Source organism: Falco biarmicus, chromosome 9 (assembly GCF_023638135.1).
Source record: "Falco biarmicus isolate bFalBia1 chromosome 9, bFalBia1.pri, whole genome shotgun sequence".
In the NCBI taxonomy this organism is placed as follows: domain Eukaryota; kingdom Metazoa; phylum Chordata; class Aves; order Falconiformes; family Falconidae; genus Falco; species Falco biarmicus.
Window position 1 is genome coordinate 50366104 of NC_079296.1, and position 19261 is coordinate 50385364.

A 19261-nucleotide genomic window follows, 5' to 3' on the forward strand; every position below is an offset into this window, starting at 1 on the left:
GTATGAAAAGAAAATAAATATAATTTATGGTAATAATTGTACTAAGCAGAGCTGCAGGAAAACAGCCAATTATTTTAAAGCCTGTTATTTTAACAATCTTAGAGGAGTTTTGTTATTTAACTAACTCGCTATTATTTTTCAGGAACTCTTTTGGTAAATATTTTGTGTTTTAAAATATAGAACCTAGAAAAATGCAATGAAACTAAAATTCTTTATTAAAATTAATAAATACATTTACAGAAAGAAATATATCACCCAATAATTTGTGACTTTGGGGGCTAAACTTTGGAAAAAAAGTAACCTTGAAAAAAAGGGTTTAAAAAATCTGCAAATTTTTCATTTGAACCTGAAAATGCACTTTTATTTAAAAAGATTATTATTAACATGTATATTGTATGTAAGTTCACTAAAGCTGTTTAAGTATTGCAGCAACTTAGTTTCATAAGTTCAGTCTATGCAATAGATTTAAGGAAATATGATAGGCAGCTGTTTCCTAGGGGATGGAGACGTCCATTCGAATTTCCCCACAAAAGATCCTAAAGGATCAGAGAACTGTATTTTAGAGTTGGTTTGGGTTTTTTTTTTTTTTTCAGTAGAAAAGAAGCTGTACTCAGCCTAACTTTACTCTGTGTGCATAATATTATCACAGGTTTGACCCACGGCTGCTATTGCTCATGCTGGGAGCAGCAGGAAAACGGAACGAGGGCTGGCAGCGTGGTTCTTAGCACTGAAGTAAATTTAACAGCTCTGTGTATTTGTTACCTGCAAATTTTCTGAGGGCTTACTCCACTTCTGTTTTTTTGGTTTACTTTTTTTAGGGGAATATACATGTCGGGAGAGTACTCAAAGCCCAAAAGCATTTGAGAGACAGTTGGTCGGCATTTAGGTGTCTGAGAGATGGGGTTAACCATTGATGGGTTCTGCCTCCTGAGGCTTTAGTCTTTACCCACCCCCAGAAAAGCACAAGGCAAAGCAACTCCACATGAGGGCTGAGAGCGTTTTCATGCTGTGAGACTTCATTAGGGGCTTGTGTTGTAATTTGTGTTTAATTTGTAGAAAGGCAAGCTGTAAGGATCCTTCTTAGCATGCTAGGTATAGACTGTCTACATGTAATGCAAAAGAGAAGAAAATGTATACAAGATCAAGGGCAACTAGAGTATACAAGGAAACTGTGTTAAATTAGGAAACACATCTAGGTCAAGAAAGGGTTTCAATGGATTGGAAAAATGAGGGAAAGAAGATTTACAAGACACAAATAATTATCAAGTGAATTTTTTGGCATGTGGACACTCTCAGGAGAGAGTCGGTCCAATAGCTATTTGAACTAAAGTCAGCCAGTTTTTGCTATATGAGCAGTGTAGCAGTGAGGATCATTTTTACAGGCCAGAGGGAGGAAATGAGAAGATTATATATAAATCAACAGAATTGGAAAAATGTAATAATACAGAATTCTGACAAATACTGTTTTAAAATACATTCACTTATTTAAAAGCCCTTACCAAAGCTGCATATAAACTTATAAGCTACCAAGAGTATGAATAAAAGGCTCTGGGGTTTTACTCATAAAAATGTGCTGACATAGATGGGTCAAATTTTTTTCCATTAAGTTTAATGGTAGAATCAAAATGTACATCCATGCATGGCTTGAAAAGAAAAATGTCCAATTTGTGAAGTCTGGTACCAGCCAGTGAACGAGATTAAGCAAATGAGAACTTAACATAGGGGAAAGCTCCTGGTTTTCTGCCATAAAAAAGAGTGATAATACTGTCAGCAGCAAATGTGATGCTATTTTCCAGTGGATGCTAGAACTATTGCATCACATTTACTATGGCAATGCAAAGTTGTTGACAAAGATATACACATTTCCTTCCTCCTGAATTTATTTTCTTTACTGTGTTTATTTTTTAAACAAAAATGTCACTTGCAGATAAGAAAAAGAAATGGAACGAGAGTAAAAGAGGCAGTCAGGCACCTCAACTTAGCCCTTCTCTAATTTTTTTTTTTTAGCATAAATGGACCTGATCACAAAATGCTAGTTTGATTTTAGTTACCCTAAAGGCTTGTGGCTATAAAGAGCTGGAGTGTTTGCTCTGACCCAGTCGTACCCTTTACTTTGTGATCTCTGGAAAACATACGGGCATGACTAAACAACAAGTGCAGACAATGATGCCTGCTCCACCCTGAGACCTACCTGACTAGACGTAAGCCCGCTTTAGACCAAAACCTGGGTAGCCACATTAAAGCCATCACATTTCCTTGGGTGTATATAAGTGCATCTACTTTGCTTTCAAAGAAGATGTAGTTTATGGCTGGCTAAGCCAGAAGATAAGTCAAACTATGACTGCATCAGTTCGTGTAGACTCACTTTTGGAAGAACATATCGATGGGAGCTATTATTCGTGGTGCCACCAGTTTTACAGCTTAAAATTGCTTTTAATTTTTTTAAGATGAAGGAACACAATAACAAGTTCTATAGCAAGTGTGTAAGACTATACACACTGCTTGAAGGACAAGCATTTATTTAGCTACTATAATGCTAGCAATTAAAATAGATGTTCAGCCCAGCTTTAAACCTGGGAGTATAATTATGATATTCAAAGTCCTCAGTAAGACAATCAAAATGGTCACGTGAAGTGTAAGTGAGCACTCGGGCGGTTAGAATCCCCGTATCTCTGCAGAACGGCATGTGGTCAAGGAGACAGAACCATTATCTGCCCTGGCAACTCGTACTTTGGTTAATCTATGTGTTCCTGAATGCAGTTATACTGGTAGTACTCCTCACAACCTCTTATCGGAACTATAGTAAAAAGTAAATATTCTCTGAGAACGATCCCTCTATTCAGTCCAAGAGCCAGAAAGCCCTTAAAACACTTGCATCATGAAAAACAATTTTCTAGAACTTGTATTTTCTCAATCCTCTAAACACTGTATATAACAAAATGTACCATTCCTCTGATGGCTGAGTCATTCATGTAATGGCAATTTGAAGTCCAATACCCACAGTTAATCATTATATCATGAAGGAACTAGAAAACTTCACAAGAAGTTGCTTCAGGATTTTTATGAATTGATTATATCTGTGGGAGATAATCATATGTCTCCCATTTCCCAGCACAGAATAATTCACATGGGAAATTGCTAGATTACCTACTATTCTGGTTACCTGTGACACTTCTTTATGTAATTGGAAATGATCTGAAGAGCAACAAAGTGGCAATGATTCTCAGCTCCCACATGGGAAACCATCAAATCAACTAGGACTCTTCCAGAAGAGAGGCAGCTGACAAGGGTAATGACAGGGTCTATAAAATCATGAATGATGATATCGTAGATGCTAAAGGTTTAGTCTGGTTTAAGAGGAAATTGAACAAGTTCATGGAATAGGAATCCACTGAGGGTAATTAAATCATGGAAACGACATCTGAAGCTGAGAGCGGCCAGAAGCAGAGAGAGCCTGAGCTGGGAAATCCTCCGTGCTTGCTCTGTTCTTGCTCTTTGCCTGTGGATGCTGTCAGGGAGAGCGGACTGAGGTAGTCAGACCTTTGGTGTGATCGCTGCCCTTATATTTTTATGTAAGAAAACCTGTGGAAAGTGCCATCTGTTGAAGTCTACATGACTGGTATGACTTTTCGGGACAGAAAGTGTTATAAAGACCCCACTTGTGTATTTGATATATCATACCGGAACGGGTATTTGAACAAATAAATACATAGGCAAAGCTTTTATTTTTAATACCCAAAGCTGCATTATTGGAACTGTTTCTCAAAAGCCAGAAGAGATAGAAAATATTTCAGTGAGTTGGTCTGCTTAAATGAAAACAGGGCTGAGCTTCGTGTATTTTGCTGTCTGAAGAGTTTTGTACCTCTCCTTCTTCAGTCCCTAAAGAGGTTCAACCATTTGCCTATTCCAAACTAAGACAAAGGAAAAAGCTTGTTTTGTGGTAATCCAGTTATGTCCTTACCATTTCTATCTATCTTCAGACAAGTCATTGGAGATGTTGATCGTTCAGACAATAAACCAGTAGAAGCCCTCGCTGCATAAACGCTGCGTAGTGATTTCAAAACCAAAGCATACACTGTTGAACGGTATGAAATGCGGGTTTGCTGCTGCTCTCACCATGATCATCGATATCACCACCTTCAGAGGTGCGCATCACTGTCTGTGCAAATGCCTTGAGAAGGGTGAGGTGACTGCATAGCCTTCAGGTACCACAGGCATGAGGAGGGGAGCTGATTTTAACCTCCAAGTCTACCACCTAGCCACAGAAACCCAGCTAATAAAGAATTACACTGAAGAAGTTACTTTGATTACAAACACAACAGCAGATAAGACAAGATGGAAGTTAATCCTTCACTAGGGAGGGAAGCTAATGAATTAAAATACCGGATAACACCAAGAAAATATTGGCTCCAGGAAAATCCAATGGGTGGGCCAACTGCTTACCAATGCCAAAATTAAGTACAAATATTTAAAAACAGTATCATCTGGAAAGTGCGGGGATAAAGATAAAACAGCAACTAAAAAAAGACCATTTGTACCAAGACAGTGGCAGAGGTGGAAAAGCCTTCATTTTATTGACTGTTCTCATCAAAGCTATAAAATGCAAATGTTGTGCACACATGTGTCTACCATCTGCAGGGCCTGGCAGCCCGCAGGCTGGCTGTATGGGCAATCAAATTTTCACATTATGAATGATAAGAAAGCAATACAGTGGCAGCGGTAGCTCATGATGTGCTCTACCATGCAGGTGGTGTTTACAGATAAGCGCCTTTTTGGAAGGAACACTTGAGGTCAAAATAATCCAGGGAGTTTTTTGAGCAGAGAAGCAAACAATATTAAAACAAATATGAGCTCATTGTAACCCTTACTGCTTAGGCCGTTGTGTTTATGGCAGGCTTCCCAAACGGAGCAGTTTCTCTTTGTAGTCATGCAATGCACCTGCCACTTTTACAGCACAAACTCACACCCCTGTGTTCACGTTGGTAATCTATCTGCATGCCCTCATTGTGGTTACAGGTTGTAACGCCCAGATTTGCCCCTTAGTATTAATTTAATGGATTGCATCATGGAGAAGTAGGTTGAAAAAGGTAACTTGTACAAGAAAAAGGCATGTCTATTTAAAAGAAGTTTAAACTAAATAAAGCACTATGTCTTTGATGAAGACTAGCATACATATTGAACAGTTCACAGCTCTTAATACCAGGATAATAAAAAATAAGTTTCATATTTGACCTCGGCTTTCAGACACAGTTATGTTCCAAGATGTGCTGTTCAATATGATTTAAAGTAGGCAGTCATCACAAAGATGAATTAGGACACATCAAGTTTGGTGAGATCAACTCTGCAATGTTATAACTCAATTTAAATATGTGAACAATCTATAGACATGAAACAAATCATACCAGCTAAAGAGCTGCCTAAGTGAAAGGTCTTTGACTCTGAATGTGTGATTTAATGCTGATTTAGAAGAGTAATATGCAGTGGTACCAGAGGCTGGCCCCAGGTCCATTAATAACGAGCAGAATCTAGTCCTTCTAATACCAGATTCTTTTGTGAAAATATTTTCTTCTTTTTGGTTCTGTGCAGGGCTACAATAAGCAATAACTTGCTGTATTACCAGTTTCAGTGATGGCAGAAGGCATTCCTGACTCTTACATCTTCTGAAATTCATCCATCTTCCAGTTACTTAATTTTGTTGCGGGTTTTGATGTCTTAACCAACCTCAGCTGTATAGTGCTGCTTCTGTCTGCAATCAAAGAAGCCACGTAGAAAAGAGTTATTTGGGAAAACTACTACTTGTTTTCTGAATCTGACAGAAAAGTGAAAAAAAAAAGTCTAAAAATTTTGAGCTTTCAACTTATCTTTGAAAGAGCCAAATGCTTAGTACTAGGAGGGATTGTTACTCTGTTCACTGTAATTGAGTGCAAAGACCTGACTCAACAAAATACAGAAGTCAGTAAGGAAATGGCTTATCTGCTCAAAATACTGTGAAAAATTCAATGGGAAGACAATGCTGGGTATTTTAAAATACTTACTATGAAAAATAAGCGTATGAGAAAGATGCACAGTAAATGATAAGGAAGACATTTAGGTCATCTTTTTACAGAATCAAAAGCAGAATTGTGTGTAGCTGGCGGTCACTTTTGGTAAACATGTTCGATTGCTCAATATTGGGGAATCTTCGCTAATTTTCTGTTTGGAGACAGTAGAAATAAAAAAAATGCACTGCCGGCTTTTTTAGCGATGCTAGAGCCTTAAAGCTGCTTTTTAACACAGATGGTACAGAGGTGGAATACAGTCTCATATTTCTTTCTAATAATAACTATCATTCGTAGGGAATTATATTTCCCAGGGTACTTATCTGTTTGTCATATACACACATTTACATATATATACATTTATATTTTTTAAAACCCCAAATATTTATGTATCTAAAAAAGACCATTTATGACAGAGTGTCAACGATCTCCTTTAGCAGGCTTCTTGGGGGTTGCATGCCTCGCTTCAGGACAGAGTGTGTGGTGCACTGCCTCAGGGATTTATTTCAACTTGCATGGCAATCTACTGTGAAATTATGATTTTTCAGTGCTAAGTGGCTGTTCCTGGCAGGAAATGTGGTTTATGAATGCTAATGATATATGATTGGAGCCCGTCTCACAGCTCTGTTCCCTCCACTGCAGAAAAAGGTTCGTCAGCTCTGTGCCAGCACCGCACACCTTCCCTGCTCTGCACCACAGGTTTTGGAGAAAGTCCCAGTGCCTGTGTAGGATTAGCCTTGGGAGCAGCCATCTACCGAGCCTTCTGAGACAGAAATTGCCCCCCCCACACACCCCAAATGCATCAGTGCAGCAGGGTCTCTGCCACTCCCGATGGGTTTCTTTTTGCAACAGCAAGGTGAGTGGAGGCAGCAGGAAGGGAAGGGGGGAGCAGCCAAGCTGGGTTTGTGGCTCTCCTTTGCCGGAAAGCAGCATGGCAGCGGGTGATGTTGCTGGAGTCTCCTCACCTCTCCCAGGACAGCCATCGCAGGCAGACAGACATGCATGCAGGAGGGATCCTGTATTAGCACTGCATGTATGCAAGCTGTTGTGTGGCTCACCTGCGGCCAGGAGAAGCCTGGGATGCCAAGTCAAACCTAGGAGAGGGGATCAGCACCAAAAAAAGTTGAGTAAAGGGAATCTAATCATCTTTGCTTCCACCCCGGGCAGAAAACCTGCCATGATATACAGAGATCTAGGACCGTTAAGATCCTACCTGAAAAGGGATGTGCACCTGAAAAGTGAAAGCACCAAAGGCACCAAATTTGTCTAGTTCTCTACCTCCAGAGTCTCTTATCTGCAGCCAAAGTGATGCCAGCAGACTACAACTATATACCAGGTGAACAGGTAAAAACTTGGGAGCATGATAGGAAGACCTTGTCCTTAGATGCCAGTGATGTTACATTTGGCTGGGATCAGCTATCATCTGCCATGCCCAGGCACTTATGAGTGCACCCTCAGGGGAAAAAGAAAAAAACAGCCAGCACTTGTGAATTAAGCCAAGAAGAAGGGAAATGTAAGAAAATAATCAAACCCTGGCAGCATCCTTTGGCTAAAGCTGTGTTCAGTCTAATACTACTGATTTTTCATAAATATGTCATATACTTCTTAACCTTATCTTACAAAGTTTACCTGGGCTTTGACTGTGTATTTAGTAACTCTTGGATATAAAGAGAAAAGAGATATCTGTTTTTCTTTCCCTTTCTTTGATTTTTTTGGGTTTTTTTTACTGAATTATTAAAATAGAGTTAACCCTTAGGAAGTACTTGTGGAAAATGGGATTCATGTTGAACCGTATCACATCTACAGATCTTCCCAGGGGACATTAACATTCAGTGTGGTAATCCTTTATTTTCTAGCGAGTGCAAGAAAATTTTCTTGTAAACTAGTGGGCCAGACTAATCAGTGGGGCCATGTCAGAAGCCCTGGTGTGGGAGGATCAGAAATCAGGGTGCCATGGTATTGCAAGTGTGTCACGTAACCTCCAGCACAGAGAGGTGAAGGTGGGTCTGTGCTACATCCTGCACTCCCTGATCCTCAGGGCTGACGCCCAGTCCCAAAGGCAGTGTATAGCAATCTTTCAACTTCACTTTGACTTGTAACAATACCTGAAAGCATTAAGTGGATCACTGATGCGTGGCACATCCCAGGTACCTCTCTCCACCCAGAACATCCCTCCTCCTCGTCCTGAAATGTGAGTTATCACAGTGGTGGCTTTCACACATGCCCAGCTGAGCGACGGATCTCCCCTAGTACTGTAAGGTACCTGGTACACTTTCTGGCACATCACAATTAATAATAAATTTTTATGTAGATAAATATTATACCACACCTTTCATCATGCAGAATAAAGGATGCACAGAAAGCCTAAATAACTCACCCAAGCCTGTGACAAAACAGATGACAGCACCCTACATGCCGTGACTCCCAGGTCAGTGCATGGAGTGAGGGGACTTCTTCCCTCCCTGGTGTTAGAGTACAAGCAGCCAGCAAAGAGTATCAACCTTTCTAAAACGTCCTGATGGAAACAATGAGAAAGAATTCCTTAGCAGTGAAATAAGACAGAGAACAATGGACCGCTGCTGCAACAAGCCCCTTAACAGTTTATGTGATGATGAACAGTGGTGTCTCCTTCAGAGGGGAGCAGACATACCCCTTAAAGATTCATGGTCTTTTCCACGGTTGTTACAAGAAACACTGAATTGGATGATTGTATTTTAGGCGCATCTGTATCTCTTTTGTGGGTAACTTTTCCTGCAACGTGTCTCACACAGTTGCAAATACCCATACATAGGTAGTGACATCAAGGGTCCCATCAGATCATGGGAGACTGATTCTCTTCTCATTTAAGCCAGCAGAGCCATAAGGCACCTTTACAAAGCCAATCCTTACCCTGGCCTGTGTGAGACTGGCTCTGTTGCATGCAGCAATAACCAGTAACAGACCCACCACTGAGACATGCAGAAGAGGAAAGTGTCATTCCTGCTGAACAACATAAAGAGAAGAGGTTTTGTGTTTTGGAGAGAAAGTTTGAGGAACAAGGCTAGCATCAGCTTAGAGATGGTACATTTCACTCCAGTAAGTCCCCCTTCATTCTTAGCTAGTTTGTCTTTTTGTTACTTTTTTATATCATCTTTTGATTTACGACTTTACGCTCGCTCCTCAGCTTTCAGACCAGTGATGGTGTGGTTCTCCAGCCCACTGACCTAGTTGTGACAAATACACATCCCTTTCATCACTAAAACAGGATCGGTTCTGCAGTCCATCTTTGCCTTCCTACCGCCACTACACATGTAAAGTGAGAGGATAAATATTGCTTCATATTATACATATGTGCTTGTGTACAGGAGACATTTCTGAGCTCTCCCACTGATGGCCCAGGGCTCCTGCATTATGAATCCTGTCCCAAAGGCTGCACATGCTGCTGTGACAGCAGGCAGCAGGACTGATAGGTGGTGTGACATTCCCTGTTAGCATATGTGGCAAAAATAAGAGCTTCTACTTTCAGATGGTCTGATAACCATCTCATCAGCTTTGGTACGCAGCACCCTCACAGGTCTGTCAGCTTGAATTCTGACTTGTGCTTCTCAGAGCAACAGTGACACATAGATAAAATTCTCATATAGCAACTAACTTTTCCCTTATTACACACAATTCCTCTTAGACCAATAGACTTTAATAGCTGAAATTTATCCTCTGGAAAACAACAGGGTTTAATGAATTTCTTTCTAGGCTTTTGTATGTCACTGGAGTTTTGACAAATCTAATCTCTACACGACAGCAGAGTATGAAGGGTCCCTTTCTCTGTCAAAGTCAGGGTTAGAAGACAGCTATCACTGAGTTAAATGTGACAGAATTTGGGACTACATCGTTCACATTTCTTAAAAATATCTCAGGTCCCGACTCAAAAGATTCTGGACCGCTGCGTAAAAACTCTATGTTTTCTTTGTCTGATACTGATTTTAATTGCAGCTAATTAATATTAGACTGTTTACATACCCTGTCTGTCTAAGGATGAGGGATTGACGATACGTAGTAGATGATACATATTCCAGCTGTTGGAATAGTGTAGTGTTTGAAAGTTAATGAAAAAAGAAATGGAATGGAAGTAACAAAAGAGTTAGTTTAAAATGCTGTTAAAATGTCACAGTCATTAAATTCAAACTGAACTGATCTTAAACATAATTTTATCGTGGTTATTTTCGCCATCTGTACAAAACTCTTGCAACACAAATCTTATTCTTTTATTGTTAAATGACACTTTTTGAACCAGCTCTGACTACACAGTGGTTTAACTTTGAATTGCCATGCTTATTTGTTAAGAGTACTAAGCAAAGTTCAAGCCCCATAAAATGGAAAACATCAAATTTTATAGCCATGAAAATGGGACTTACGATGGAAATGGCAGCTGACGCTCAACCGAAATAGATATGTTGGAGTAACAATTATATATCTGATCTTTAATTCTTCAGATGATTCATTTAAGCATCAGTTGCCAACACTGTAATTTTGAAAAAGGTAAAGGTCAAATACCTTGTTTACAAAACCACATTTCTTGGTTATTGCGTATATATCTCAATTCAGCTTTAAGTCTAAGTAATAAACCTGAAAATATTTTATGGCTGATTAAATTAAAGTGAATTTCATATTAAAACATGCTAAAACACACCTACAGAATAAATAACAAGCCCCTGAAGGAAATTTAAATATAAAGTGATTAATACCCTAAGCTGATGAATAATATGGTTTTATAAACAGCTTGTTCATGAATCAGGCACCTACGCTTGCAATCAATCCATGTGGGTGGGCCTTGCAGCTGGAAAACACTTAGCTGACAGATCTAGGTCTCTGTGTGGGTGTAAAGGTCCATACACACCCCCACATGGATGCCACTGCGGAACAAGGGCTAACCTTTCAGCCCTCTTTAGCCATTCACTAAAGTCTTTTCCTAGGCGGAAAATGCCAAAGAAGGTCAAATATCATTGACCTCAGTGTTTGTGAAGACTTTCTGCCAAGTACGAGGCAAATCTATAAACAATAAACATGACTTTACTCACATTCTTAGTCACTTCATTAGCAGAACTAAGTGGTAACTATGACTTGCAATTCTTTTCTATTTTGAACACATTTTATTTACCAAGTATTTGGTTTGCTGCTTGTCTTAATTGCACGTTTTAGTAAGGAAAAGCTGGAAAGGTCAAAACAAGGCTCTTGGAGGATAGACTGTTGTCCTTAAAAGCAATTCCTACTGGAAGAAAATATGATGATTGAGAGGTCAGTGGTGCTAGGGTAAGCACAAGATAAGTCACCAGCTATTTGAAGTAATGTTTCCTTTGATCTGCCAGGCCTTTCCATACATAAGGAAATCCAGTGGGGTGCTAAAGGCTTTGCTAATCTTCCTAACGATATGCTAAGGATGCTTAAGGTTGAAGTTAAAGAGGCCTTTCAGTGCAGCTTGACTTGTGAACTTTTGAAATACAGAACTGACCTTCCTCTCAAAGATATTTGCAAAGCATCTGTTCACATTAGCAAATGCGTGGGCAACTGTATGCATGAGCTGGGGCCAGAAAAGTCACATTAAAAAGAAAACTTTTAGATTAACCCTGCTGTTAGCAGTCCTGCCCAGGGCAGGGGTATTGTAGGGTTCCCACAGGGCTTTATGAACAAAAAGTATTAAGAACAAGGATGGTTTAAAAGCTTTGAAGAAAATAGGAAATCAAAGAGCTGAGCTGGTTAAAATCTTTGGCAAGTATTATCACAACGGTTGGTTGGCATAGCACAAACGTTCTTGGGAAGACTCAGCCTCCTCATTCTAACATCTGATTTTCAGGACAACCTTAACATTACCATGGCATTCACTCAAAATCACAGCCAAAGTCAGCCATGAGAGCAGATTCAACATTTGAATAAAGAGTCTGAAAGTAAACTTGGGAGGCATCAGCCATGACAGTTCAAGAGCCATCCAGAAAAAAAAAAAAAAAAAAAAAGAGAGAGAGAGAGTGACATGTAATCCATATTGGCACCACTGAGGTCTGAGGTGACTGACTTTGCCTGGTGTTCAGTGCTCTGCTCCTGAACATGCCCTAAGGCCTGAACAGAGAAAACAGAGCATATCTTTATCCTTCAATCCATTTGAGGTTCAGAAACTAAGGCATCTACCAGTCCGGTACTGTAAGATGACTAGTTAGTTACATGTGCTCATACTGTGCCCAATACATACAAACACCACACTTAGTTTGGCAGTCATGGTAACGTTCTTTCCAAAAAGAAGAGGTCATCATTTGCGTTGCAGCACAGGCAGGGCTCTTCAGCTAGCAGCCCACGGAGAATATGCAGCTCCCAAAGGATAACTAAGGGGCCTAGAAAGTGTCATAGACTCTCCCAGGTACAAGGTGATGCTGTTATCAAACGAGAACAGATGAGATCTGGGTCAACGGTGGCCTGGGGTGTGCAATTGTGGGATGCTCTTGTACCAGGATGGTATCAGAGATGGCCAGGGTACCCATAGAGGGAGTACACAACAGGGTAGGACCATAGCATTGGGTTGCAATGGACATGAGACACTGCTGGTGGCCACTGAATCCAAAAAGGCAAAATGGTCCAGGCAGTTGGTAGAAACAATTCAGACATCGGGACTGGGAGCTGGAGAGCAGCATCATACCGCAAGAGGGCTGGGGTCGGCTCCCTCACAGCTGGTTGAAGCCAGAGCAAACTCTCTTCTTCACACAAGATGCCTGGGGCAGCTCACTTACTCCCAGCAGGCTTTCTTAATCAACCAATTAAAAAGCCCAGTATGGGGCTTGTGGCTGAAATACCTGGTCAAGAAATAGAAAAGCACCTTCTTCTGTTGGCAACACCTACAACCCACTTGCTAGTCTATGCTGTATGGGACAGCCAACCTGCCAAGGAAGATTAATATCCTTAAACACAGGCTAAAGCACAGTTCCCAAATACTCTCAGTTGCCCAAGGACTATTTAGTTACTCCATGCAAAGTGAAATACCTTTAACATGAGAAATTCCCCACTTCAGAAACCCATATATTTTAGCGGTTGGGGTTAGAGCACAGTTGTGGGAGGTAAGAGTTGAGTCACCCCAACCAAAGGAAAATATATCCTTGGAGTTTTACATTATAGGTGAGTACTTTAATCAGTGGTCTATAGGCAATGACTTAAATACCAGTTTGGAAGCACTGCTTTAGAATTTAGGTGTCCCAGGTTTGTTATTATTTATTTGGTTTTGTCTTATTTAGGGACTTGAGTCATTACATTCCTGAGGAAAGTGCCAGCATTTTCACTTGCAGTGACAGTATGACTTTCAGCTGCTTTCAGATGGCCTATTTTTGTATCTGATTGCACATGAAAGAAGGATTTTTTCATTTGTAAAAATGGATGTTTTAAGCAAACCTACCTGGGATCAACAGGCAGGGAATTCCATGAAGCCCAGCGTGGCTTAAGGCTGAGATAGGTACCAGTCTTCTCAGTGATGTTAAGGCTCAGTTTCTGTGCAGAAACAAGGACATAGTTGCTTTGAAAACTTCACTGGCAGAAACCAAATACCTAGAAAAATTAGACAACTGGAAACCTAACTTGGCTTTGGAGGCTCCAGACTTTGGACATGTAATTTTCTGCTGTGAAATTTGGTAAATACATCTATGTGAAATTTGACAAATCCTGATTCCGAGTTTATTCCACCAACATTTTTAGTATGTGCTATTAAAAAAAATACTTGGGAGTTTTAGTGAAAATAGAAAAAAATATTCATCCTTCATGTTCACTGCTTAGGGAAGCCCTCCCGCATGAGCAGGGCCTTGCCTATAGTCAGGAAAGTGAGTTTCCTTAAAACCATGGTGTGAGTTGGTGAAGGGTAAATTTCCTTCCCCTTTTTGGTATCAGGGCTGGTGGCTTTACCTCTTGCAGGTATAGCCTTCTGGATAAAACAGAGGAGAGGAAATTCAGTGAGAGCCCCAAAAGCATTAAAAAAAGATGTGAAAGACTGGTTCTTAATCAGGGCACACGCTTCTTGTCTCACTTTGAGTAGGTTTCTAAGGGCTAGCTCCATGTAAACAGTCACAGAGGCTAAATAGGGCAGCGAAGTCAAAAGGTGAGATCATGGAAACCACTAATCATTTATTGCCTCACCTCAGAGGCCTGCCTCTCAGCTACACGCGGCTGTCACTTTCTGGCTTTAAAGTTTCCCCTGGTTTTGAGCCTTCCTGCAAACCCAGAATTGCCTCAGCCCTGACCCTGCCAAGCAGCCTGGCACGCCATCCGCTCCAGTGGGTCCCCAAAGGCACACGGTCCCCACCCCATCCCATGAGGCCTCCAGGAGGGAAACATTCCCAGATTATGTCCAGCACATGCTGATACATTATCCTGCTTATTAAAAAAGCACCGTGGCTGTCACTGTCTTTCAAAAATTAATCAGGAAAAAAAATATCAAATTGTTATTTTAAAAAATAGAGCATTAGCGTTCTTCTGTTCATGGTAGATGAGACTTAGACCATATCTCCTAGTTGTAAGTCATGACCAACAGCCATGCTAGAGATCAGTCTGGGTTGCAGTTCCTCCCCAGCCCCCCTGCTGCAGCTGTATGAGTGTCAGACAGTGCTTGTCTTTCTGTGGGTTTGAAGGGACAGGCAGGCAGAGACCTGGGTACACAGAATCATGGCGTTAAGAAGTAGTGATCAGAGTTCTTTAATGCCTAACATTAGAGGTCTAACACCAAGGAGGCTTAGGGGCATGAATACCTTGGAGGGTCACAATCTGTCAGAGTGAACCCATAACCCACAAACACAAGCTGGTTGGAAAGTCAGAAAATCCCTTTTACCTTCCCAGTTGCAGCCAGCAGCGTTGCCCTTTGTTACATGGGAAGGTCCCAAGAAGCTCTTTTCCAAGCTCCAGCACTTCACGACACTGCTAAACGTTACTGCAAGATCTTTAATGGTGCTTTGTATTGGGAGCAAAGTGTCTATAAAAAAATAGATCCCGAGCATTTCAGTTAATCTATTTTTGTGCACAGAATTGACAACTTTGAAAAATGAAAGACGACCTGCCACAGGCAAGTTTTACACTTGTAAACGGTTAACGTGAAAGCTTATTAACACTTGAACTTCCTGGTCATTATTCTCTGAGGCACCTTTTGTGGGCCACATCGTTTCAAAATAAGAAATAAGATTTCTTATTTACTTAAACCAGAAGCAGTCCTCAGAAGTACATCTTTCTGCTGCGTACGTGAAAAACTAATCCAGGAATATGGTCATAATTGAAGGTCCACAGGCACACCTATAACATTACCCTGCAGATCCTCTCAACTCTAGACTACGGTTTTCCTCACGATAGTTTCTGGTACCAAGTGTCCAACAGTCAGTGTCATCACTTCTGCTGGCCACCACTTCCTCAGGTGAGCCTGTGGAGGGCCATGTTGTTCACACACCTGTTTCATAGAGGCAGCAGTTCACCACCACCCAAAATGTTTGGAAATGTTTATTTGTGTGGATGTGTATGAACACAGAGATAAGTGTGTGGGTGCATGTTTATATCTTTAACTATGCGGGAGAAAACTTTCTGGATGGAAGCCGATAAGGGTCAAATGAAAGTAAGCACTAAAATGATGATTAAAATAATAAAAACTCATTTTTGTGTCCTCACAAAACAGTGTCTGACTGGGACTGTTAAACGTCAGTGTTAAAACGTGTAACTAGGGCATGGATATACAAAGAATTATACTAGATACCCTAACTACTGGATAAAAAAAAAAACGTGAATTGGGCCAAATCTTGATGCTATTTGCATGAAGAAAAACATTTAGTTGAAATTAAAGTGTTGCTGCCTTCACCCAGATAGAAAACAACAAAGAAAGAAGCAGAGCTGGAACAACACTCAGGTTATGTGTATGATCATAACATAACCTGTAAGGTGTAACAACCATGGCCTATGCATGTAGAAAACTGAACAAAGCAGAAAAATTCAGAGTTTTATACTTAGGAGGACATGTGGTTATGTGGTCAGATGGGAGGATGGAGTGCCTGGAGGCTGCCGGCATCTCACACCAGATGAGGATCTGAATCACCGTGGGCCAGTCACGAGCTCTTTTTGTTTCATGGAAACCAAAACGAGCCAGGCAGAACCTCGCTGGAAACCAGCACTGCGTCTAAGAAATGTTTTCCAAGTTGGGTCATGAACGTAAATATTCCTCTGGAAAGTACCTAACAGTGCATGTACTATGAAGACACACTTTCAAAAACCTCCAAAGAAAGAGTTTTTGCAAAAGCAACACCATGATGGTGTGAGCCATCTGAGGGCAGCCCCCTGAAAACTCTCTATCCCCAGTAATCTTAGGCTTCCAAATTTCCACGAGACTGATCCCTTACTGGTGCTCAAAATAAAATGGTTATTTTCTGAGCTTCTCTGTATTTTGTTAAGCCCTGAACTGCAACGGAGGCCAGAAAAGGAAAGAAAATCCTGTGGGTGAACATTTAGTTCTATGGAAGTCAATGGCCAACCTTGGATCAAGTTCTGTGGGGCAAGATTTCTTCCTGTACTTTTAGATCTATAAAAATACATTGCATGGATAAAATTAGAAATTACTTCACCCAGTTCTGGTCGTAATAATAGCATTCTGATGTAAGTCTGAGAAGAATCAAACCTGAATGATTCATAGCTTCAAGCAATATCGATCTTCCACATTAGCAGTTGGCCTCTGATCATGTGCCGTTGCTTAATTCTTTGTGTATTTATGGTAGACGCATCGGCTGTTTTTTAAGTGCTGTGTGTTTTTATGCATGTAAGTAGTATAGACTTACAGTTTATTTACACTGGGGACTTTTGGGAAGTATGTAAATCTAAGCTGTAATGCAGAACAACTGCTGCGCAACCGTTGTGTGGAGTACACAACTTGTGCTTAAGCTTCTTCCATCTGAAATCCTCTGCCTTGCATTTAGGGATTTTTCTTGCTATAGAGTATATACAGTATCTGCCAAATCTGCTTGAATTCTGGGTCTTCGGGGTCACATAAAAAAAGCTCCCATCTCTCTACTCCATCCATCTGGTTTTTTTGCAAGCCGGCGCTGTTCTGTAGCACTGGGTCAGTAGGGTGGGGAAAACGGTGGAGTGTTGCGAGCCAAACAGCTGTTGCACAAAAGACGGTTCTGCAGAGCTGGGCTGGTGAGCAGCAGTGGATGCCAGAGGTAACCCTTCTCGTAGGAAGGCCACCACTGGAACGCAGATGGGGAGACCTCTTCCCACAGCCAAAGGATGCACTTCCCAAGGACAAAGAGGAGCCGGCGTTATGTGTAGGGTTGATGCAGTAAACATGACAAGCAAAGGGGCTGTAGCTATAAAGGAAAACGGCACTTCCCAAAGGAACAGGTAGAAAAAGAAGTAAATGGGAAAAAGCCCTTGAAACGATGAAAGACACTAATGGAAAGTGATGGAAAAGGGAAGGTCATACGCACATGGCGCCTGACAGGTGAAAGCTGATTTCCTTTCGGGTTTCTGTTCAGTAACAGATGTGGCAGGGAGTTCCAGCAGAATAAAAAAAAAATCTCAGAAACCACCCCAGGAGCGTTGAGAGGTGTGGGCAGGATGGTGTCTGTCACGGAAACAAAGGCAATATTTGTATGCTTTGAAAGGGCAGCAGTTGAGGTACATGACAGGAGATGTAAAACCATTCTTGGATTTGAGCCACAGGCAGCCGGGCAGGTTTCACAGCGTACGAGGGTGGATCGGACCCCTTCTGGTATAAGGGGTCTCTGAAGTGAAAACAAACCTAGTTTGTGGCGTCTTAGCCAAGGCTGCTCCAGGCGGAGGGGAGCCGAGGGGGTCCTTCCACCCCAGCCAGCAGCTGCAGAGGCAGGTCAGGACTTCTCCAGCCCCAGCTGAATCCAGTGGCTGCATGCTAGGTTTGCATGAGGGTGGCTTCAGCAGCAAGGGCAATACTGAATACCACCAGCCAAAACCAGCATAAACCAACGAAAACACAACCCATTTGGAGTTAGGGGGAGATGAAGGGAGATGAAGAGGAGCATGGTCAGCCTCCGGGCCCCTTTCCTCACCCACAGCCCCTTCACTTGGCAGCAGGGTGGCCAGTACCACATCGAACTGGGAGTGCTGGTGGCCAAAAGGCAGCTGCATGGTCTCATCCTTGCCTCTACCATCATAAGCCTTTTACGCTGCCACGCTGTTTTAAAAATCGGTTGCAAAACCAGTAGAAGTGTTAGCAGTGTCTAGCACTGAGGGAAACAGCAAGCTGGTTTTAATCGCCTCGGGTGACATACGGTTATATTTAAACCTTGTAAGGGACTCTGGCTGGGTGTTTCTCACCACCGCTACATGTCTGCAGTCTCCAGCTTCAGGGCTACGATCATCTCGTTTATATTTCTACTTGTCAGACGTAAGCTTGAGTGTGTGCCCTAGCACCATGTGTCAGAGAGGGACAGGCATAACTACAGAGATGGAAACTTCCCAAACACATTTGACAGAAGGTCAGATAAGTGGAGAGAAGCTTGATCCAGTCAATAATTAACAGCAGATTTTTAAAGTGGGAAAACTCATCTTGTTTGTTATAATTCATTGTTACAAAACGTGATTATGTTCTGCTGAATTTATGAGGGAAATCCTCAAAGCTCTGCTTATTTTTTGGTGCCAGATGACTCAGTTTTGTTATCCTTAGCAATAATTTGTGAGAATTTGGTTTGATTTATACAAAAGAGTTTATGTCTTCATTGTAAATAAACACTGTTCATTTTGTGCCAGTAAAACTTGAAAGCTGAACCAAGAAATATGTTCTAAGATGCAGTTTAAAAGCTAGTGAAGATCAAAAATGATAAATAGCATGACAGTCTTTTTGGAAAGGATGTAAGTCTTCATGCTTCCAGGACATAAGATAACCTCTAATTAATGGGCGATAGTAAGAATTTATTCCTGTCAGCAAGTTATTTCATAATTGCCTTCTGTAAGGCTTCCTGTGCTTTCCTCTGCAGCAGCTGGTACGCTTCTGCAGGAACCGCGTGATCAAATTGATGAATGCCTGATCCAGTCCTATGTCTCTGTGAAGGTCCTCTTTACCAGAATTCTTCACCTGCCCAAGACTCAGGTTCAGCTTGCTTTGTTTGTAAAGTGAAAACCGCTAAATCCCAAGGCAGAAGAAATTATTTCCTTTCTTTAGTGATGTCTTCACTTGTTGACAGGAAAAACAAACCCCAAACCCTTCAACTTATGTGTCGGCA

At 41.3% G+C, this 19261-nt stretch overlaps 2 long non-coding RNA genes across 2 annotated transcripts in view; one reads left to right on the forward strand and one right to left on the reverse strand.

Moving 5' to 3' along the window:
• Positions 1-2614, forward strand: part of LOC130155497 (uncharacterized) — a 44100-nt gene extending 41486 nt beyond the window's left edge. Inside the window, exon 12 of the long non-coding RNA XR_008824094.1 lies at positions 650-2614. This is a non-coding gene — a long non-coding RNA (uncharacterized LOC130155497). The remainder of the gene's footprint in view (positions 1-649) is intronic.
• Positions 2615-10290: 7676 nt separating this feature from the next.
• On the reverse strand, positions 10291-14987 carry LOC130155171 (uncharacterized). The gene is made up of 3 exons (XR_008823935.1): positions 14863-14987; positions 13444-13535; positions 10291-10536 (listed from the first exon to the last, which is right to left on the reverse strand). It is a non-coding gene; the product is annotated as an uncharacterized LOC130155171 (long non-coding RNA).
• Between the last annotated feature and the right edge of the window lie 4274 nt (positions 14988-19261).